Source organism: Pelodiscus sinensis, chromosome 5, assembly GCF_049634645.1.
Source record: "Pelodiscus sinensis isolate JC-2024 chromosome 5, ASM4963464v1, whole genome shotgun sequence".
NCBI classification, from domain to species: Eukaryota; Metazoa; Chordata; order Testudines; family Trionychidae; genus Pelodiscus; species Pelodiscus sinensis.
In genome coordinates this window covers 36,626,580-36,650,581 of record NC_134715.1, presented here as the reverse complement: position 1 = coordinate 36,650,581, position 24,002 = coordinate 36,626,580, and the positions used below count along the sequence as shown (strand labels likewise).

Here is a 24,002-nt window from a genome sequence, read left to right as displayed (position 1 = left end):
AAAAATTGTTCTCGGGTTTTAAAATAGTCTATTTGGTTGTGTATATATAGCACAATCTCAGGAACTGTTTTGACATCAGCAATATTTTACTTCTATTGACCTCAGAGGCAAAACCAAAGCCAGCTTTAGCATTTTGCACAGGCTCAAAAACTGTTTGTTATCTTTTCAAACATAACTGCTGTCTCTACACACATCACAGATCACTCCAGTGTGCCCAGGGCTGGCCTGAGGGTTTGAGATGTTTAGTGAGATCATGCTTTATACACATCCAGCTTTAACTGAGACATTTTACATAAGTCAGTGCATGCACACCTGCAAAAGAGAGATCCTTAGGTCAACCTGTGTCTCCGTAGGCAGAAGAGGAGTCTGTCTGATGTGAGATTCTTGCAGAAATGCCATATTTTGAAAAGGTTTTTCAAGAACAATTGTCAAAATAAGATGGGGGGTATTGGAGTCCTTGCAGGGCTGTGTAATGAATTCTAGTTTGTTTTAGCTTTTCTACAAACAAATTAAGAATTACTTCTGCCACCCCACTGTGTGAATCAGATAAATATTATCCCAGTTTTTGCAATATGGAAACTAAGGGAGAAAAGGTCATTGATTTGGCCAACACTCTCGGGGGTGCCTCTTTCTTAATCCCATATTTTGTATTTTTTGAACTATTCCTTAGTGGTAGAATTCTTGCAGTAGAAGAACTAGCCACCTTCACGTAACCAGGTGAGAGGAAGCTTGCAATTGTCTAGCAGAATTGGTCTCAGGAAGCCATTGGATTTTTCTAATGTATAGTCCCAGGGAGGAGATCCTCAGCTAGTGTAAGTATTGAGCTGATGATCTGCCCCTGGGTTTATATTTCAGTCATCTTCTCCTCTTCTTCCCCCCCCCCCCCCAAAAAAAACCAACCCCATGGCTTATGTACCATACTGACCAAAATGTGGGAGGGGAGAAGAATGGAAGTCTTACTTATTTTTTTTTCCTAACAATCAATTTATGCAGACTTTTTAAAATTACTTGTGGTTAATTTACATATGTTTGCAGCAGTTTCTTTTCAAGGATACTTTTCCCTTGGTAACTTAATACATTTTTTAGGTTACTCCCTCCTCTAAATAAGTGAGCCATGTGCTTCCTTTCACATACCCCCTCCCCCCCAGCTGGGACACCATGTGATAAATTCCATTGACCATGCACCCTTGAGCACCTCACCTGCTCTTTTCTAACATTCCAACAGCCAGAACAACTTCAAACATCTCTGTTTGTAGAAACAAAACAAGCAAAATAAAACTAAAGCAATGTTTTCTTCTTTTACCTCCCCCCCCCCTTCCCCCAACAACTCTAGCCTGAGTTTTAGGACAAATAATAGTCCTTTTCACGTCTGACATCTTGATCCTATAACAAGAATAGAAATGAGCTTATATAGAAGGCCCTGCTTAAACTGAGAACTGTTTAAAAAATTGTGGCTGAATTGTGGATGAGCCATGGAAAATTGAAGAAAAGTAATTATAGGCTGTATTGTTTGCAGTAATAACTTCCATTATTATTTTTCTGAGGTTTTATTTTCTACTGTTGGCTGCCTCGAGCAGAGAGAAGAGGTTCCTGTTGTCAAAAGTGTGATGGAAGTCTGTTATGAATATGTAGTATGGCAAGTTAAGTAGGGGCTTTATCACTGGAAAATAGACTCATATTTCTAGAAGAGTTGTTGGATATTTTTTTCCCTATGATAGGGTGGTTACAAAAAAAAACCCCTCACTATAAGGGATATCTTGCATATCCACTTGTTAGGTTACTCCTGAGAAATTATGCCAGCCCAGACTTACATATTAATTCAAATCTTCTAGAGATGGGTCTGAGCCAAACACCTAGCATGAAACCTTACTAATGGGAAGGAGGCAACTCAGAGCTGAACCCCGATCAACTGGTCCCTAGTCTTTTGTAGACTGAAATAAAAGCTGTCCCTAAACACTGCCAGACGCTGATAGACTTGAATCTGCTCCCCTCTTAATTATTACTCAGAGTGGTGTAAACGAAATATGCCTTTTCCAGAGCCTACCGCGTGCCTCAGTTTCCCCCTTCGTACAAAGAGGCTCCTATTCAGGACGATGCTAACCCTTTACCACTTTCGGAGAGGGCCGCAGGAGGGAACTGGAACTGTTAGGGGAAACACGGGGCTGCTCGGGGCGTAGTCCTGTGAATGGAGTCAGTTAGCTGGACCCTGCAAAGCTCTCCTCACAGGGGCAGGCACCTTGGAGCTGGTGCAGCTCTTCTTGCCCGCAGGCATCGAACTTTTGTGAGGCTGAAGTGTCAGCATCTAGCTCCAGGAAGGGCCCTGGCCAGCACAGCACAGGGTGACCGGGCTACTCCCGTGCAGCGTGGGGTGGGGAGCTCTAGCCCCCGGCTCGGCAGCGGGGGGAAGCCCTGGCGTGTCTCCTCGCTGGCAGAGCCCCCCACGCCTCCGCGGGGTGGGCTGCGCTCCCTGCGGGCCGGGGCTGTGATAGGCTTGGCTGGCGCTGCCCAGCCGCCTGGTTGGTGCTCGGTGGCCTGCGCCGTGTGTGTGCGTGTGTGTGGCAGCGCGCGGAGCCGGGAGGGAAGGGGGGAGGGGAGCGGGCTGGCTGAGGGGAGCGGCTCTGCGCGGCACTGACACTCGCTGCGAGCGCACTCCTCGCCCGGCGCTTGGCTTGGCAGCCCCGCGCCCACAGCATCCGCCCGGCCCGCCGCCTCGCCCAGCCCTCCGGCCGCAGCATCCCCCCCCTCCGGCCCCGCTCCCGCTCCAGCCGCTGCCCCCCTCGCCCGCCCGGGCCACTTGTGCACTTCTGCAAACTTCGGGCGCTGAACGCCCGAGCGGGGACTCGCCTGCCCGCGGCCGGGCTGCGCTCGCGGGGCGGGAGGCCGGGGCGCAGGAGCGACCTGCCTGCCTGTGTCCTGCACCGGCACCTGCGAGCCCGCCGGGGCTTTCCCGAGTCTCCCCGGCAGGAGCAGGACTGGTGAAGGTAAGCGGGGCGCGGGGCTCCCGCAGCACGGGGGGGGGGAAGGCTCCAGTCCTGGGGGGAGGGATGCGCCGCAGGGCTCGGCGCAGAGGGGGGGGACCGTGCAAGGGGCGCGAGGAGCGGAGCCGCGGTCCGCTCTCTTTTTTTTGAGGGCGGTTGCCTGTCTCTTCCCAGCCCTGCCTCCTGTCCGGGTCCGGCGGCTGGGGCACTCCCGGGCAGCGATGCACCGGGGGGGGGGGGGGGGATCCCGGGGCTGAGCCGCAGCGCCTCGAAACTTGCCTGGCGGGGGGGGGGGGGGCACCAGGCGCTGACTTGCTCCCGGTGTGGAAGGAGCTTTGGAAAGCAGGTGGGTGGGGGCTGGTGGGTGAACCGTGTGGGCGCCCCTCCCCGCACGCACCTTCCAGCTGCGGGGCACGCCGACCAGAGCCCCGGGCAGCCAGTGGCAGCAGCCCTAGGAGAGCTCCAAGCGGAGCCAACCCCTCGTGTCTGTCTGCTCTGATCCTGCCTCTGCTCTGTTGTGTCTTCTTCACCCGCCGCGGCTGCGATTTAGCTCAGCCCCAATGAGAACCCCCCTCTCAGCGCCCAGGGTGACAGCTGCCGCGCTGGACACGCATTGCAAGGTGCTGGTGGTAGGTACCTGTGGGTGCGTCTGACTCAGGCAGAGCGGGGACGCTGGAGTCAAGAGGCAGACCGCTCCGCTGAAGGGATCAACCCAAGTTCAGCCACTGGAGGCCTCTGTCTACCAACTGCGGATACTTGACGAACAGGGGATGCCATCCGCTCCCCCGACTTGGCCCTCTTTTCCCCCCCCGTCCTAGGCAGGCTCAGACCCCTGGGGCCGCAGGTGGGGTGGCGAGCAGCTTCGCGTGTGGAAATCTGCATCGTGAGTGTAAAGTCACCAGGACTGATCAGCTTTTCTGGGACTTGTTTTGTGTCAATTGCTACTTTCTCTAAACTCCCCGTGGCTCTCCCTGTACTTCTGTCTGCATCCCAACACAACGACGGGGAGGGGGTGACACCTTCAGCTCCCTATTGTCTTCTCTGAAATATTTGCATTCCCTTTTTCAATGTCAGTGTGTGTTAGGGATTATTTTGAAATTCTTCTATTTTTCTATTTTGAGAAGATAGTTTAGATAAAGTTATATCCTATCCTTCTGGGAAATGCTCCTATTCAAAGAAGAGAAAGGTGACTAGTGAGACTTTACCTACCCACCCACCCACCCACCCCCCACCCTTAAATATGAGTCCTTACCTAGCACTTTGTAAACAAAGGGGTTTTTCAGCCAGCCTGTGTTGTTTTTATTTTTGTCTGCAGTTTTTACATTAGAGTGAATGGGTACATCAACTGAGCAAGGAAGTCAGGCAGTCCTCATCATTTGAATTAGGATCTATAAGTTAAAAAGAAGTTCAAGCCTGTACAAAGATGAAAATACTACAAACTATGTGTGGCTTGCACGTTTATTTCAAAAGAACTCAGACAAAGGCTATGAAGTATCTTTTAATCACTTGCAGATACATCTGTTATCTCTTTTTTTTTTTAAGTATTTAATTGAAGGGTATCCCTAATCTGAAAAGCCAGTTCCACAAGTGTGTTTGTTCTGGACCCTTTTTAACATTCAAGTGGTAAAGCATCATGTTTTCCCCAAAAGCTGGTTAGCTTATTGTTATGTATAAAACTGTCTCTGCCTGTTCATAATGACAGAATTCAAGTTTCAGAGCGGCAGCCGTGTTAATCTGTTTCAGCAAAAAAAAAAAAAAAAAAAAAAAAACCACAACCAGGAGTCCTGTGACACTTCAAAATCTAACAAATTTATTTGGACATAAGTTTTTGTGGGCTGGAGCCCACTTGCTCAGATGCACAAACACAGAATGACAAATAGATAGAATGACCCACTTAGTTTTGGTTCCAGGGATCTACTGGTGCTGTTTTAATATCCCAATGCCTTCTTCCCCCACCAAAGAGTAGGAGAAAATGTTTCTTTCTCAGACTCACAGAACTATAACATCATACTTGCTTTTTTTTGTAGAATCCTGTTCTGAGTCCTGGGATCTATGCCAGGGCCCTGATTCTAGTTTTACACCAGTGTAATTTTAAATCTGATGAAATTTAAAGCAAGTTATATCTGTGTAACACTGGTGTCACATCACTGTGAATCAGATACAAGATATGCAGTAGTAGACTATATGATAGCATTACCTGGCACAGAAAGCTGATTTAGTCTCAGCCTACCTTGCATAAAATAACATTTATGGTGATGTGGAATTAGAGATTTCCAGATCTACTTTAATCCCATGTTCTCATTCTATCCACTCCCAACTGCTGTTCCCTACCTATTTAAAAAATGACAAGTTTCAATTGATTTTTTCCAAGAATAATTTGTATTCCCCACACCTTTCTCACATAGGAGATATGCAGATATATGTATCCGCAGAAGTAGATCTGCTGAGATTAAGTTCACCATACCATTGAAAAAGCCCTTTTTATGTATTTGTAACAATGTCAAGAATTTAATATTTGAGGGAGGAGTGATTTTTTTTAAACTTTTTTCCTCTCCTCTTTCTCCTATAGTTTTGACCTTGTTCTTAAACAGAAATTGGTGCCACAGAATAGATGCACAATCTTGTCTACATTTTATACTATTTAAAGGGGAACTATAACAATTTTTCTTAGACCTACATTCTGATATGTCAAAAGATGACAAGTACTTCTCAATACGAATATACTCTAAAAGATGCCAGAAATTTATTGGATTTTTTTTTGTTCTTTTAGTTTGTTTTTTTTAGTATCTAAAGGCATGCCACATTTCCAAGATGAGAACTAAATGGTAGAGCTCACAGTAAAATAAAAATTTTCATTAATTTTAGGGTGAAGAATTCAGATTTTTGTCATTTTGCATGTTAATGAAATGAAAGATATGCCAGCATCTGAGGATAGGCTGCTACATACTATCTAACCTGTACCAATCTTATACAAAATTAGCAATGACCTTTTTCATGAGGCATGTGACATGTCAGAGCCAACAGCATGTGTATGACATATTTTTCATTTCCTAGATATGCTCCTCTTTTCTTTTGGAAGCTTACCACAGTTATAAGCACAATTGACTTGAGGAGCGAAAAATTACACAGTCTAGTATTGAACAGCATCTAGGTTATGGAGCGGTTACTCATGAGAGTATTGCCATTGAAATGACACGGGCTGCTCACTGATATCAGGATGAGTTCCATAGTCTAGTCGTGTGTGACTGTTTAGATCTTGCAGACTGCTTTGGAAAATATTATCAGAGAAAATGCAATATGAAACAACATTTAAGTCTCCACAACAACATTTAGGTTGCAAACAGCCAAGGAAGCTGTTTAAAATCATGCTGTGCTATGTTGCTGATTCAGTTTAGATGCATTATCCATCACATAGTCGATGTTTGGCTGTCAATTGAAGGTCCCAGCATAAGGTTGTGGGACCATCTGCCCTATTTCAGTGTTTTACAAGGTATTATAAGGTATTTCGGCTCCATTGGAGGTTCAGGATTAGCTTGTCAGTATTAATTTACTAAAGGATCTAATCTTGCAAGGTGCTGAGCCAGAAGTGACTCGTCATAGCACTCAGTAGGTGCACTGCACCCCTATGCTCTGGCCAACATTTTAATTGTTGAATGAGGTGCCCGTACATGCTCCCCCTACTCCTCTATACCCTGGTCTATGCTAGGGAGTTATTGAAATAACTCCCCTTATTTCGAAAAAACAAGCGGAGTGTCCACACTACCAAGCCCATTATTTTAAAATAAGAGGCTGGTTATTTTGCGGCAATTTTTCCTGCTTTCCACGAGGAATAACACTTATTTCCAAACAGTTATTTTGAAATAGTGTTAGGATGAACCCTTGACAGTTGCTATTTCGAAATAATTACTCCCCAGAGTCATTTAAAGTAATTATTCCCTTGTTCTTCCCGGGGCTCTAAGTTGAGGTCACGTGTCCACGTTAAGGGAGCCTACCTTGGACTAATTTTGAGGCTTCTCTGTAGTATGGACACCCTATTTCAGAAGTTATTTTGGGAGTCATTTTGAAATAACTTATTTCTAAATTTCCTAGTGTAGGCATGCCCTGAGTGGCCCTCCTTGTACTCCCTCCCCTCGCAGGCACCAGTCGCCTCCATGCCGAGCAGCAACTCTCATTGAGAGCAGTAGGAGTTAGAGGATTCCTAAAATCTTTCAGATTCAAGCTCCAAAATGGTAAGGCCGAGGTGGTGTGTTTAAGTAAACAAACAAACAAAAAAGCTTGAGTTAAATTTATTCTACTCCAAGCTATGCTTTTTCTTCTGTGCTTTGTTTTTTAAAGGTCCTTAATGAAGTTGACTAAACAAAATCCCAGTTTATTTCTGCAAGTGGTTACATTGCAAGATGGCATCACACAGATCTGTGTGTCTCTCATGTCAGCTTAAAAGATTGTTTTTCTAGCAATCCAAAAATCTGAGCAGGTTTGGATAAAGGGAACCAATAATATAATGTTTCACTGTATGTAGTATTTTTTATGCAATGAAGTGACAGATTTAACCACAGAACATCTGGGTACAGGCTTCTGTTACAGTAAAGATTTTTAGGGGACTAGCAAGCCTTGTTTGACTTTTCATTTATTTTGTAGTCATTAAACTTTACACTAATAATAATAATAATATAAAACCATTACATCACTATTTTCAAGGGGTTATTTCAGTCTTCCCTCGATACCTTGATTCCCTTCTTTTCAGAATCTGCTTTTGTTTGCTATGCATATATTTATCTTCAGATTTCTTTTCTGGAGGGAGAATTAGAAAATTATGCCAGGAGATACAGTATAGATTTAGTGTTTCCATGCATTTTTGCTAACTTGGCACTTTTTCTCCATTATATGTTGTCTAATGGAAACAGCACATTTAACAATGTACAATACATAGAAGACTCCGAATGAATGTGAAACAATATCTAGGTTCTTTGGACTGCCTTTTCAAACATTAATATTTAAAATAAAAGAAAGTATTTAGGGATTTTTAGTTCTCATTTGATAGAGCAGAGTGAGATTGAAATAAAATGCGCACCCCCTGTATCCTTTATAAACAAATATGCTTGTAAACAGCAGAAAAGCCCAAGAATACTCTTGAGATGTATTGTTTTTATTTGATTAAAAAAAGGAATATGGAGTTGGAATAAGAGCTATATAATATGCGCTGTATATATGGCATAATGCTTACAAACACTGAGGCTGATATGGTCAAAGTGCTTTTCAATTATATATTTCAGTATCTTTTAGTATGCTTTCTTTTAAATGAAAATAGAAAACTTAGGCTTTAGGCTCATTTCTATTACATCTTTACAAATCAGGAGTAAACTCCATTCAAGCCAGTAGTTACTTTATTTTTATATCTAGAGAAGTGAGACTAGAAGAGAATCGAGTTGTGTATTTAATGTTTATAAATTATGTATTTCCTTTTCTTCATAACTGGAAATACTCATTTATAACAATACTTACTTTTGTTACAAAACAAAAATATTTTCTATAAGCAGATACTTTTCAAGATTAAATAAATTGTAGTTTCTATAGACCCAAGCATTAAAATAAATTAACAATGCTAGAAAAGCCTGGGAAGGCTGAGGAGATGTTTTCTTTTTGAAAACTTGAACAGGGGGAAAGTATTTACCCCTTAATTTTGAGGAATTAAGGGCATAATACATCAAAGTTTAGTAAGAATATTTTTAAAATTAAAATAAATGAATCTCTAGGAGGTATGCATTTATTCTGAAATTTGTAAAGAACAAGAATAACAAATAATTTTTGTATTTATTTTAGGATTAATTACTTAACTTTAGATTTGTTAGCACACCCATTGGATTCTAGAGGTGTCTATACGGCACCCTTAGCTTGAAATAAGCTATGCAATTATGCAAAGTGTGTAGCTTATTTTGAAATAGCTTATTTAGTAGTTTGGTGCTGTCTACAGTGCCAAATTTTAAAATAAATTGCTATTCCGAAATGCCCCTTAACCCTCGTGTAACGAGGGTTACTGGGACCTTGGAATAAGCTGCCTAGTATTTCGAAATCTATTTTGAAATAATGGGCTGCTTTAATAGACACGGAATAGCTATTTTTGGATGCATAGCTCCACAGTGTAGATGTACCCTAGAAGAATAAATGTGTTAGCACGCTGTGGTAAAACGCAATCAAAAGAAATTCATATGCATTACATGGAGGGTTTTGAATGCACCTTTGCATGCAGGACATGTGAGGTATGTCAAAAGCACACTGTTCTTTTCAAGGACATCCATATTTTTCAGAGTAACTGAGTTTTAAAATGCAAGTTTAAGGAAACAGGTGTGAAATCTGATACCGCTTTTTTGAGCGAGAATAACAGAAATCTCTTATGGGATGGATTCTCAGTGTGTATAAATCAGTATAGCTCTATGAAAATCAATAGATAGTACCAGTTTACACAAGCTAAGAAATCTGGTCCTCTGTTAAGTGCTTTTATAAAACAAAAATGTATTTGTGTTAATATGTAATACAAATCCAGCAGTAGTAATACTGTGAAAACCTAATTTGCTTTGTCTAACACTAAACATTACTGTAGACGCTACTTAACAGATACCCAGTATGACTTTCATTTTCTGCATCTCATGGGTACACTGAATAAATTCAGATAATTGAGAAATTTTTCAGCATAATTAATGGTCTGTTGAAGGATACATGAGATTGTGCTAACTGAGCTTCTGGTAATCAAAGTTGTACTCTCTGACAAATTATATTGCCCTCTTTTCTGGATAATGAAACTCAGTAAACGAGGAGATTTTTGTCTGCATTATGGCAGAGATCAGAAGCAGTCGTGCTAGCCCACAACACCTGGAAATCTGAGAAACAAAAGGCAATAATTTATTTCTTCCACCTCATTCCCCTCACCACTGGTCCCGGATATGAGTGCCTTTCTAAGTATGACCCTCAGACACTTACAATGTGACACACTAATGAAACTGACACTTATACCATGAATCATTGTCTTCTAAATTAAGTATATTATTACTTCTTTTGGAAAAAATAACTTTAAAGAATGTTACAATTTTATTAGGCTAAAAGTTTAAAGATACTTTTAATATTCTTCCATTTTAAACTCGGTACTGTCAAAAGAACAGTGTTAGAGGACCTGTTTCTTCTACAAATTTTAACAGTTAAAAGCATCTCTCATACTAATGGGGTGTAACAGAATCCCAGGTTCTCTGCGCAGATTAACAACAGTGAAGTAGACTGCATCATTTTCCAAAATGTCCAGCATGGCATGAGGATGAGAGCACTTTGCTTATTTGTTTATACAGAGAATATTTACTACTAATTTGTTTATATTCAGCTATTCTAAGTTTAATTTGCATCAGATTTCTGGATGTCAAAATACTGAGAGAAACTGTTTACAGATTGGGGTGATGGTGACTAAGAAAGCCAAATCTTAGAATTTCAAGGGAAGGGGGGGGGAAGGTTAGAATCCAAAGGCAAACAAAAGGGAACAGACATAAAGATTCCTATTCTACACTAGTTCTGTTCCTCTAACAAAATGGAGGGTTAAAAACAATTATTCCTGAAATAGGGAATTGACTAGCAAAGCTAGGCAAATTCTCATGGGATTATGCTCCTGAGTAGAATTTTTGTGTATGAGAATAGGTTGTAGAACTAAATGGATCTTGTATTTTGTGGGGGGTGAGGGAAGGGCTCCCTTGCTTTTTCCCCAATGGGACATAATGAATTAAAAAAAACTATAGCCATGTGGTATATTGAAGTTTTAAATTCATAAGGAAGATTTTTGTCAGCCAATTAGAACATTAATAATAAAGTTAAGGCGGATTTGTTGTACGTAAGTTTTAAAAAATTACTGTAGAAAAAGGAGGTAAAGCCGTGTCACCTTGCATGACTAAAGCAAACAAGATTTGTTGCTAATATATATAGCATATGGAATAACCAAGCATTTTAATCCAAAGTATCACATGTTCTTGAAAACATGCAATACTTGAGATGGAGTTGCTGTGAGCTGACTCTGTAAAAGAAGCATATTGGTGTAAGGGGAAAAAATTTCAAACTTCATAAAAAATAACAAAGCAGTTCAATAACATTTCCAAAAACATTCAGACAACTGCCTGTTTTGATAGAAATCTCTCAGTTCCTAGCTTCCCTTATTAAACTTTATTTTTATTCATTCTTTAAATTTTATTCTCACTCAGTGGTTCAGAATGGTGTATGACAGGTGTTCCCAGACTTTTTGACATGGAGACCAATAAATCCATTCACAAACTTTTGGAGGACTGGTAACATTCATTTGCATATTTGTATATGTATTAATCAAATGATGAATATTCAAATAAGTTGTTTCTGGTCCTCCCAAAGCTTTAGCAAACTTTTAGTGCCAGCTTTAGCAAAGCTTTTGATATGGTCACCAACAATAGTCTTGCCATCAAGTTAAAGAATATTGATTGGATAAAATGGAGTGTAAGACAGACAGAAAGCTGGTTAGATCAGGGTTTCCCAAACTTTTTACTTTAGTTGGAACCCTTTTTTTTAGTACTGTTTTTTTGCAGCCCAAAAATATAAACACATAAACTGAGAAAATACCAGACATATAACATGTCTGGATTTTCTCATTAGGTACGTTTTATTATTACTAGATGTATCAGTTTGTAGTTTCGAACTGCCTGGCTGCTAAATGTGCTCAGGCTGCATGAGTGTGTCTACCAGCCAGCCAGTTCGCAACTACTGAGGGAGTGGGGGGGCATAATAGAATCCCCAGGCCGGACTCACTCGTGCTTTGCGGGGGGGGGGGGGGGGCAGCGCCCCGAGGTCTACATATGGCAGGGTCAGTCCCGCTCCTCCTCCTCCCTCCCCCGCTGCACCTCTGGCCAGCCCCACTTTCCCCAACCCCCTCCCGGACAGACAGTTCTCCCCCGCTTCTCCTCCCAATCTCCCTTGGCCAGCCCCGCTGCCCACATCCAGCCCTGCTTCTGGTTGCTGCTTCTCCTCCCCCCCCCCCCCCCACACACACCCCCCGTGACATCTTCCCCTGCCAGCTCCCTACCCCCGACCTCACGCCCTCCCGGCAGCCCTGCTTCCGCCCGCCCCGCCCCCCACCCCCCAAATCTCTCCTGGACAGCTCTGACGCCCAGGCAAGCCCTGCTTCCAGCAACCGCTTCTCCCCTACTCCTCCTTCCGATCTCCCAGCCAGCCCCCCTCCCCCTGGCCAGCTCTGCTTCCATCGGCTGTCCCTGCCCCAAATCTCCAAAGCCTGCCCCAAATCTCCAAAGCCCGCCCGGATTCCCCTGTCCAGTGCTGCTTCTGGTGGCCGGCTCTCCCTCCTCCCCCGCCCCCGACCTCTCCTAGATACGCCTCTGCTGGGAGCTGGAACATCGGGCTGCAGGTTATGCTCAGGCCGACCAAGGGTTTGGCAGACACGGTGCCACACGGGCACTCCGGGAGCCCAGAACATCCTGGCAACCACGCTGAGGCCTGGTATTTTTTTTTTTTTCCTGCAGCCCGGTATCTGGCCACGGCCCATAGTTTGGGAAATGCTGGTGTATGATATTGTTAAATCTCTAAGGTTACGTGTATGCTGCACACTATGCCTGGGGCCTGTGAGACCTTGACTTGTGGGCTCTGTGTTTCCACATTGTTGAGTGTCCACACTGAACTGTAAACCATTTACAATTGCTGCCTCTGGGTCCTACAGTCAATGCTGACATGTTTGAACTGCATCATGGCAGGCCTTCTGACTTAGTTTTGCAGCTTGAGTTGCATCTGCACTGTAAGATGACAGGGCTTGGACCCATGTCACAGCTGTAGCCCACCCTCAAACACAGTGGTCCCCAACCTTTTGGGGCTGATGCGTGTCCAGGGGCAGGGCCACTCACACACCGCGTGTCTGGGGGGCGGGGCCACCCATGTGTCCCGGGGCCGGCACCGGCGTGTGCTGCGACCCCGGAGCAGGGGCCGCCCATGTGCCCAGGGCCAGCACCGGCATTTGCCATGACCCCAGGGCAGGAGCCGCCCATGCGCCACGTGCCCAGGGGTGGGGCTGGCCCAGATTGTTTGGTGGGCGCACATAAATGGCCCGGCGGGCACCATGGCGCCCACGGGCACCACATTGGGGACCACTGCTCTAACACTATGGTGTCCAACATGCTAAACACATGTGGCTAGCTGGCTTGAACAATGTGGCTGCAGCTGCTTTTGCGGGAAAAACTTGCCAGCTGTCTACACTGGCCGCTTGAATTTCCTCAAAAACACTGACGATCTCATGTAAGATTGTCAGTGTTCTTGCGGAAATGCTATGCTGCTCCTGTTCGGGCAAAAGCCCTTTTCCGGAAATGCTTTTGCATAAAAAGGGCCAGTGTAGACAGCTGAAAACTGTTTTGTGCAAAAAAGCCCCAATGGCAAAAATGGCGATCGGGGCTTTCTTGCGCAAAACCGCATCTAGATTGGCACAGACGCTTTTCTGCAAAAAGTGCTTTTGTGGAAAAGCGTCCGTGCCAATCTAGATGCTCTTTTCCGCAAATGTTTTTAACGGAAAAACTTTTCCATTAAAAGCATTTGCGGAAAATCATGCCAGTCTAGATGTAACCTGTGGCTATTTGGCCAGTTGAGTGTGGCTAATTCACTATATTAGCTACTGCTTCAGAACTGGTTGGACACCTCGCCTCTAACAAGATGCTTGGACCCAGGACCTGAGAGCTTGCTGTCCGAGGTCCCACTCACTTGTGGGGAGACAGCAGGAGAGGTTTGGGCTCAAAGTGAGTCAGAGCCTGGGTTTAATGTACATACCCCAACTGTCATCTCAGGAACAAAAATTGACTTGAAAATCTTGGAGATATTTTGGGACTGATTCTGACATTATCAGCAGTATAAATTAACAGTAATCCACTGAAGTTATTCCTATAATAACAGAGGTTCTTTCCTAGTTGGGCTTTTTAATCCTACATTAAAGAATACTTAACAGGATACTTATTACATTTTCCCCTATTTGGCAGGATGGATTTTACATTCTGACAAATGTAACATTCTGTGTCCTGAAATTCCATCAGTAGCAGCCTATTCTTTTGCTGAAAGTAGGTGGGGGAAGGGGAGAAGTTTAGCCAGGTTTGAATCTTTGTCTGGATATAATAACGGACAGCAGTAATTAGGTCCCCTCTCTAATTTGTACCCACACTAATAATAAAATAATATTTTGTGTTGATTAGTAACTTTCCAAGGATCCCAAAGTATTTCACAAACATTAGCTAAGCCTTACACATCCTTCTGAGGCAGGTCTTTGGCCCTCATCACAGCTTTTACCACATCTTCTGCTTCTGGAAAATGAAATTCCTTTGACATACATTCCAATCATCTTTTAATCTGGAAATAATAATGCAAGACAAGAAAGAGCTGAGGCAGAGCTCTTCTGCATAGTCTCTACATATGTCCTTGAAATCCCCCGTCTTTGCCAGAAGCATGAACATCCTGAACTTTGAACTAATTAAAGCCTTTCTTCAAGAAACTGTTTTCATTCTGTGTTTTGAAGCAGTATTAAAGCTCACAGATGAGGTGGTATGGTGAACATATAATAGGTCTGAAGGTTTCCAAATTGTTTTTATGGCCATTGACCCAGAACAGTCTGACCTATCTGCCTGAATGTGTTCCCTCTGCTTTTGTTCAGAGTAACTACATACAGAACTAACCTTTCACCTGCAAGACTGGACAAATAAACACTAAACCTGAAACAGAGTGAAGCTGATATCTATCCTCTTGGTAATCTGATTTTGAAACCCCTTATCACCTCTCTGTTTCACCATGACAGTTTTGAATATCCTTACCACTCATGTTTAGACCATCAGTCTTTTCACTCTCCGCAGTTTTTGCTCTTACAATAAATACATGATTAGAATTGTTTAGAAAACAGACACCTCAGTAAATCAAAAAGCATCCTCGTGACTGTCGGTGTACTCAAGCCCCAAAGATGTCCCCATCTCATGGCAGACTTACATCACAAATACGATTCTAGTACCAAAAGGCTCTGGAAAGAAAGTTCCAGCACGTTAAAAGCAAAAGAGCCAGTGGCTTATATTTATACTTCTACCTAGGAAAAAGCACAGAGGAAAGAATGTTATTCCACCAAAAATAGCGTGTGCGGCCAGTGAAATGGTCAAAGGCACGGTTGGGGCTTGACATTGGCTGTTCAGATGTCAGAAAGGGCCGCAGATGTTTACATAGGAAGTTCCCTTCTAGCTACCCTCTGTGTTGTGTATTATCAAAATTATGCTGATACTGGAAGAGTCTTGCAGGGGAGATAGAATGGGTTCAGAAGTGAATGAAAAACTAAGCTAAACAACCTAAGCAAATAAAAGGATGCAAGGGCATATGCTGGATTAATTAATAGTTCCTGGCTGTGTCTACACTGCACCTCTTTTCCGGAAAAGGGATGCAAATGAGAAGTCGGAATTGCAAATGCAGTGGGGATTTAAATTTTCTCTGCTTCATTTGCATGAACATGGCAGCCGTTTTTTTCCAGCTCAGGGCTTTGCCAGAAAAAAGCACCAGTCTAGACGGGAATCTTTCAGAAAACAAAGCCTTTTCCGAAAGGTCCCTTATTCCTGATTTCAAATCAGGAATTAAGGGACCTTTCGGAAAAGGCTTTATTTTCCGAAAGATCCCCGTCTAGACTGGCGCTTCTTTCCCCTGTGTTTGGTCTAGCACTGTCAGCTATATTATTGCACTCACACCCATATGTATCACTTAAGGCTTACCTCATGTTAGAGCTCTGAATGCAGGCTGACCTATGTGGGAGGATTTTCAGTGTCTGCTCTTTGGCTACGTCTACACTGGCCCCTTTTCCGGAAGGGGCATGTAAATTTCACCAGTCGTCGTAGGGAAATCCGCGGGGGATTTAAATATCCCCCGCGGCATTTAAATAAAAATGTCCGCCGCTTTTTTCCGGCTTTTAAAAAAGCTGGAAAAGAGCGTCTACACTGGCCCCGATCCTCCAGAAAAAGTGCCCTTTTCCGGAGGGTCTTATTCCTACTTTGAAGCCTGCCTGCTTTTTTCCTGACAACACACTGACTTTTCTGGTAGTACATTGACTTGGAATAGTCCATGTCTGGGGAGTAGCTTTGGGAATAATATCAGTGCGCTCGGGGGGGGGGGGGGGTCAACAAGTGCATGTTGCTTGTTGGTTTTTATCTCCCTATACTAAGTGACTAGGCAGCAAGCACCAGTTCTGTACATTTAGGATTCACAGCCCACATGCAACATGGCTAAGACTTCGACTGTTTGATGTTTCAGCATTTCTCTACTTGGAAAACAAGAGGACCTTAGAAATGTTAGTCTACTTCCAGAATGCTCAACTTCTGTTGTGGTTCGTTTCCACAGTTTCAGTATTTTTGTAATGTTGATGATGCATCATTAATAGAATGGTGTAAAAATGCTATAGATGCAGATCATTGGTGTAGCCAAAGAGGACATTAACACTCATAGCTATTGCAAGCTCTTTTTGTCCTGTAGCAGACAATATGATGATTGGATTCATAGGTGTTCAGGAAGTACAAATAATTATATTTTCCCCTGGCAATTATTATCATCAGCACAACTGGGGGAGGGGGAAAACAAACACAAGTATCCCCATCTGGGGGTGCATGCGCTCTCTCTCTCTCTCTCTCTCTCAAAAAAGAAAAAATCATCAATGGTGAAACAGAAAACAGGTCCACATTTGCATGTTTCACTCATAGGACTAGCCCTATTCATATCTGAGAGACTATACATATGAAGGAACTACCTGTGTCAGTCAGTAAGGGCTATGAGCACAAGTAAAGCTGTGCAAGACCTTCCCTCTCTCTTTAGCCCAGATGGGGATGCATGTTTTGTTTGTGCGCTTTCTCCATGTGCACACCTCTCAAGGAAGTCTGTTGCAGCTGAACTGAAGGACCAAAAGCTGTATGACATTTTTCAGGAGTGATGATGGGAATCAATTCAGTGTTTATCAACTTTGACAGTGTCATGGAAAGTCGTCTTCTGTAACTGTGGATGACATCTGAGTGTCTAAGGAAGAGGCCACCTCATCTCTTCAGTACTGAAAGCATTGGTTCAGATCTGTAATGACTTGTTAATAATCTTCGCTCTTACATAACACTTTCCCATTTCATAGTGCTCCAATATATTCCTCCTAACAATACTTCATTTTATAGCTAGGGAAATTTAGACACAGGCAATTTATAACTAACAGCAATAATAGTCAAATAATTAAAACAGGCATAGCATTTGATCCCATATTAGTTAAGTAATGACTCCTAGGGGTGCTCTTATGCCTGTGAAGTTGAAGGGCCTTGTCTACAGTTACCAGGGATCAATCTCCCAGGGGGTCTATTAAAGACCTGCTAAACTGACTGCTGATTATGCTCCCATCAACTCCAGTACTCCACCAGTGTGAGAAGAGTTAAGAGAGTGAACAGGAGAGTTACTCCTATTGACCCCCCTGAAGCGGGTCTTGGTAGGGCAAACTAAGGTGTGCTACTCATGTAGCTGGAGTTACATACGTTAGTTTGACATTGCCCCCTAGTGTAGACCGAGCCATAGAGATGAGACACATTTTGGATAATAAATTCAGATTCAATTTAAGATTCTAAGTGGCTGAATTTTAAAACAAAACTTCTATAATGTATGTGAATGTGCCCATTAAAGAGAGAGATCCTGACTCTTACCTAGTGTAAATTGGTATAGCTGAGGACCTGACCCATACAATTGAGACATACCCCAAAATAAGACAAGTGAAATGCAGAAAACAGTAAAACAGGCAATGTCACAATTTTAATTATTTTTTCCCAAAAATAAATACTCTCTCCTTGCTTGTCACTACTTAAACTACTGAGCCTTACAGAATTAACAAACAGCCAGTTCACAGATGTATTTGGAGAGGGTCATCTGTTAAAGATTTTCCATTGTGCTTCATACTTTGTTCACTGTTCCAAAGGACAAGGGTTCACGTGAGGGCCATAAACAACCCACCCATACAGGACAGTGCTTCACTGGCATTTCAGTAACTGGGTGAATTGCCATGGAAGCAGGGAATAGCCTATAGGTTTCATGCAGTGTGGAATGGACCATTACAAAGGCTACTGCTTTGCTCTGATGAGAGCTGGCTATTAAGAGAGCTGTTGATGTTACCCTCCTGGGTGTTCTGGATGTTTGCACTAGCAGTTGTTAGGAACCACTTGTCAACCACTGAGAAACAGTAACCACAAATGAAAGCTATTGTAAAATTACAACTGAGAAATTTGAGTAGCTATTCAAGGGAAACAGTTAATGAGGGAGTAATAGCCTTTTCTGTGTTTTTCAGATTCTTCATAAAATAATGGAACAACTTTACTTACCTCAGTTACTCACCCAAAAGCAATATACACATTTGAAGCATTTCAGTGAACAGTCACTATGCACAAGACAAGCACTCCCGTTGTTACCCATGTATTTGTAGAATCAGCCCCTTTAGCCACAGAATGCTTTGCAAAGGTAATTCATAGCCACATTGGCCCTGCCCTCTCCTGCCTTTGTGCCCTGGTCCTGCTTTAGGCACTGTAAATCAGAGTTGACCTGGAGTCACTTTCAGTGCTCCACCTCTCATAATTCCCTGTGGTACTGAGTCCTTTTATTTTCTTCCTTTTATATAAACAACCTTCTCATCAGCTGGCAGCTGCCAAGGCTCAGCAGACTCTTAAAAATGGTGCAAGTAAAAATAGCAGCTAATTTATACAGGTTGTTTGTTTATGTAGAACACTTTCTGAAAATTCTTCTTACCTCCAGTCACAAATCCAGATAGCTTGATAATGGCATGCAACAGGATATATAGGCCCTGTTAATGCCTCCAAAGTCGTGTTTGGCTTTTCATGATAACTTCAGACTATACTAACCTTCGTCAACTTTGATGGTCCAGGGTTTTTCCAAGGGCAACTGGTCATTTCTTCATTCAGGGTTGCCCAGGTCTGTGCTTCTATAATAATAGTGACAAACTTGATACTAAATACTATAATATTGGTGCTATTTGTAACTTTTTAATCATGTATCCATAGCGCTATCCTTTTACTGTTGCTGAAAAAAATCTCTCTAGAGAGTAACATAAATTATGCTAAAGTAATACTTAGGGCCAACTCACTTCATCTAGGGAACAGTAATATCTATGATTAGATAAAAGGATTGGGTGTCAGAAGACTTAGATTCTGAGTGATTCTGGCACTGACTTTCACTGTGTCCTCTATCACATTTCTATACTGTGTACCCCAGTTTCCCTATCTGTGAAATGGGGATCATATTCTTTCTCCTATGTAAAACCTCTTGAGATCTTCCAATGATAGCTGTGACTTAGAACACAATAGTAGTATTTTATTATTTACTTAGCTTACTCCGTAATATCTAAGTAGTTAGGTTGATCAGAAACCCATTTAAGTCAATGGAAAGGTTGCTGTTAACTTCAATGAGCTTTGGATCAGATCTCTAAGAAGCATTCTGAGATCAGTATTTGTGGAAGACTAGACTTCTGTCAGGGGAGGTAATGAGCTTCGGGTTTTGGGATTTTTTTATGTTTTACAGAGATGTTGAAGGCTTTTGTAAGGTTTTTCAGGGTGAGTGATTATGGTGGTAACAGCTGAACAAAGCGTTAACCAGTCTGCAAAGGGAAACAGTAGGCTGTGTTGGAGACTTGCAATAAGCTCATTATTAGTACTCTGTCATGAAACACAACTCTCATGAAGAGCCCAATTCCTCCAAGGAATTAGTCTCTCCACAGACAGGTATATAAAAATGCCAATTAATAATATCAGTACTGTGTGGTTTTGCAAAGGCATTACTTCAAAAAAGGAGGCCAGATTCCTCTTTCACTTTTACCAGTCTAAATCAGAAGTGACCCTACTGAGTCACACCAGGGTAAAACTAGAGGGAATGAGAGGAAAATCAGGCATTGTTGTATGTGATCATATATAATAGATTTAGTATGGCCTTCCTCACAACTTACCTTCCTGGAGATCTAGCCTTTGTTTTTTTTTATGGCATTATGTAGAAAGGCCAAAATGTGTGGCTTCACCTTTCTCTGTAGCACCAGACTGGCTTCAGAATGGCAGTGCCACAGTAATCATAAACCATTGTAATTGCATGAAAAGTGAAAATATAAATCCTACTTTAGAAAACTAAACACTCTTTATAACCATTGATAGCTTAGTAGTACATTTCCATGACATTTCCTCTTCAGCATGCCTACACTTGAGACATTTCCTAAATATTACTATAACAAAATCTTGGCACTTTGCAGGCAACATAACCTGTTTGTTGCAATACAGGTCTCTTGTAGTGTTCTATCAATTAAAAATATAGGCCTGACCTTTATTGTATTTTTAAGTTTCTACAGATTATTCTATTGTATGCTACTGTGGTTCCTTTTATTAAAACAACACTTATAGCAAAGAAAAACAAGGTTTTCATTTGAATTGCAAGAGGTGGTCTCTTAATCCACAGATGATTGACAAGATGGGTCCTAAAAGCTTCAAAGGGGATCAGTATAGTCCATTTTGTCAGTCTGGATTTAGGAAGCTTTAATCCTCAGATTATGGAAACAATAGTGCATAAATGCTCTCTCCCCCCATAATTCTAGTCTGTCACACCAGTGGAAGATTAGATGTTAATCTGGGCACTGTGCGACACAAGCACACTCAATCTGTGTATTCAAAATCTTCCGAGAAAAGTAAATACTGTGAATGCTCTCATAACTGTTTCCCTTTGCCTTTAAAAGACAAAAAAGGCACTAATCTATACTTCTGGACAAAGGGGTAGATTCTGAAAGGTGCCAGGAACTTCCTTCAATAGGCCATGTGAACTGAAGTTAATGGAGTGCGGGTGGGTGGGATTGCTGAACACCTTTCACAAAACCCTTGATCACCTCTGAAGATCAGACCTAAATATGCAAAATTCAGCTTTGAAAAAAACAGATACAGGCAGTCCCCGGGTTACATGGATCCGACTTACATCGGATCCCTACTTACAAACGGGGTGAGGCAACCCCGCACTAGCTGCTTCCCCCTAGCAGACCAGGGAGATGCGAAGCTAGCGCCTCCCCCAGCAGACCAGGGAAACGCAGAGCGGCTTTTCTAAGCAGACACCTCAGCTTGAGAATAAAGGACTGAGGGAAGTGAGGTGTGGGAGAATAAAACTGAGCTCTGGAGAAATGTTTGGCTAGAGTTTCCCCTATAATATGTACCAGTTCCGACTTACATACAGATTCAACTTAAGAACAAACCTACAGTCCCTATCTTGTACGTAACCTGGGGACTGCCTGTACTTAGATCCAGTAACCCTCCCTCAAATCATTTGAAAATACAAACTCTCAGTTTTTCCCCCATATATAGTACTAGCCAAATATATTTTAACCAAAATTGGTAAATCATTTTTTTAACGCTCTGCATCTGAGATTTTTGTATTGGTCTGAAAGGTGGGGAGGGAGGAGGCTTGGTGGCTTTTTGTTTTGTTGCAGCTGAGAGAAAAATCCCTGAAAAATAAAGGTTTATAATAGAAAATCTTATAGATCCTTAACCTTAGTGTTCCTGTAAGTCAGAGCAGATGCAAAGTGCCCTTTTATTTTCCAAGGCTACATTCTCTTTACGGTTAAATCAGACTCTACAGATTTATTATCAGATGTGGCATGGTTAACAGAAAGGAAAAATGAATGCCCTCCATTTTAAAAATAGGACATAGATAAAAAAAAAGTTAACCAGACATACAATAAAAAGAAAAGAAACACAAGACAGGAACCTCTGTGGCAGTCTGTGCCTTGAAATTATCCTCACTAAATTACAATCATGCACTTTCCACTCCTTGTAATTAAACATTAGGTTTTATTTATTCCAGATGCATTTGCTTCAAGTAAACTCAACTCCTTTTTGTTGTTGTAAATCTTTTACAGGATTCTGACCTGCAGACAGTTAGGGAATAAAAGAAATATGTTTCATAGATAAACCATTTGATGATGGTTTTGTGTATTACAATTTCTGATCAATGCAATTTTGCAAATCTTTATTGTTCAATCTAATATTCATGTTGTCTTGTGTTCTTGTAAGAGAATATTATGTGCCTTGTAAGAGAATATAGCATATATTTGTTTGCATACAGACCTATATGGAAATCTTTTAAAATATTTATTTTTCACCTTTGCTCTGACCACAAACAGCAAAAGTCAAATGGAGTCATAGGCAAGCATGTCATAAGAGACATGAAAATCCAGAATGCTAAGGATAGTATAATTCATAGACGTATTTGTGAATTTTAATACATTTTTTAATCCATTCCTCTCACTGAATTATAATTTATTTGCAAATAAGCATGTACAGTAGTTTAAACCTGCCTGAAAAAGTTTGAAACTCAGAATTTTTAGATGAAAAAAGGGAGACTTTGTTAACAAATTACAATAAAAGTGTTCCTTTCCCCCCCCCTCACCCCCTCCCGCTGATCAGCTCTAATCTTAAATCAGTGTGTGTGTGTGTTGTGGGGAAAGACAATGTGGTGATAAAACTAATTTAGGGACAAACGCTGGCTTTCCCAGAAGCAATTCCATAGACTCGAAAGCTGGATGTGCCCAAGCTAGAAACTAAAGTATTAAACTTACCTCTTCATATATTGGAAATTACTATCCCTAAGGTTTTGTTTCCAGATTTGACCAAAACTAGAAGTCTATTTTTGGATTTGCTTCAGATGCAGCCCAAGATGTAGAAATGTCTTACTACCTGCTGATTCAGCAACAATACTACAATTTTGGCTCTATATTTTGTGATGCTATCTGTATAGCTTTGTTGCTGTTGGACCAAAACTCTAACCTAGTTTGCCCAAAACATAAATTCAAAGCATAGGCTAAATTTAAATCTAATCCAGATCCAAATACAGAGATTCAGTTCTCCCATCATTCTTCCCTTCTCGCTCTACTTTAAAAATACAAATTATCCAGATGTTTGTGTTCACTTTGAGTCCTAAATATGTTGGTAAACTGCAATTATATGACTGTTTTGAAGACCATCCAAAATGTTTATGTAATTGCAAGTTTGAATAAATAAGATGGTTTGCGTATGAATTTTGGATTCAGGAGACAGGAATGAGTTATGGATAATCACAGACTGGATGATCAGGTTTAGCCTATTTGAGTGAGTGAGTGTGTGTGTGTGTGTGTGTGTGTGTGTGTGCATAATATACAATATTCCTTTATTATGGTATTTTTGAAGGAACAATATTCTATTTGCCTACCCTCCAACAAGTGCCAACCATTGGGGCCTATATGCCATTTTATTTGCCATTTTGAATTCACAAATGTATAGTGCACAATAGTAAACCAGCCATTGATATATTTAGATAACTGTTCAAAAACATATACTTTTAGCCCATTACACAGTGTAGCCAGTTTATTTCTATTACAATGAGTGACTATTCAAACTCTTTTAAAGGCTGTTAATATTTTCACTAGCACCTTAAAGACTAACAGAACATGTAGATTTCATAAGTGGATTTTGCCCATGAAAGCTCATGATTTATTAGTCCTTAAGTTACTACTGGACTATTAGTTGTTTTTAAAGTTTTTCCAGTTACAGACTAACTCAGCTACCTCTCTGAATACTTTTAGTGGTAGTGTTCTTCTTATTATAAGTCTAACCACTCTGTGTGTTTGTTCTTGCAGTATATGTTTGCCTGTCTCTGTGAATAATTTTTCTTGTGCTTTAGTGAGATACTTATGTTTGCTCTGCAATTTATTTATTTGCTTTGTAAATTAGGAAGATTGGTGTTATGAGGCTGTAAGAGTGACACATGGTCCCCTTTCTTTTTGAAGCTTAGTGGGAAACACCATGTTAGTAGCTGCCTTGCTGCGGATCAGCAGCACAAGCCACGTCTCATAATCTCCTGTCTTCCAGTTCTGAATGTCCAGAATTTAGAGATCAGACTCATAGAAGCAACCAAGCATTACATTCACCTCAGATTCAATCTCTCAGC

General features: G+C 41.8%; 1 protein-coding gene across 3 annotated transcripts in view; it reads left to right on the top strand.

Moving 5' to 3' along the window:
• The window catches only part of NDNF (neuron derived neurotrophic factor), a 51,504-nt gene that overhangs the window by 10,802 nt on the left and 16,700 nt on the right, over positions 1-24,002 (top strand). Inside the window, exon 1 of one of the 3 annotated variants that reach the window (XM_075929821.1) lies at positions 2,278-2,981. The exons of 1 other annotated variant lie outside the window; for it this stretch is intronic. The gene's annotated coding sequence lies outside the window, so the exon portion shown is untranslated. Of the gene's footprint in view, positions 1-2,277; positions 2,982-3,332; positions 3,608-24,002 lie in introns of those variants that run through there. One more of the 3 variants, XM_075929823.1, reaches the window with a different exon arrangement.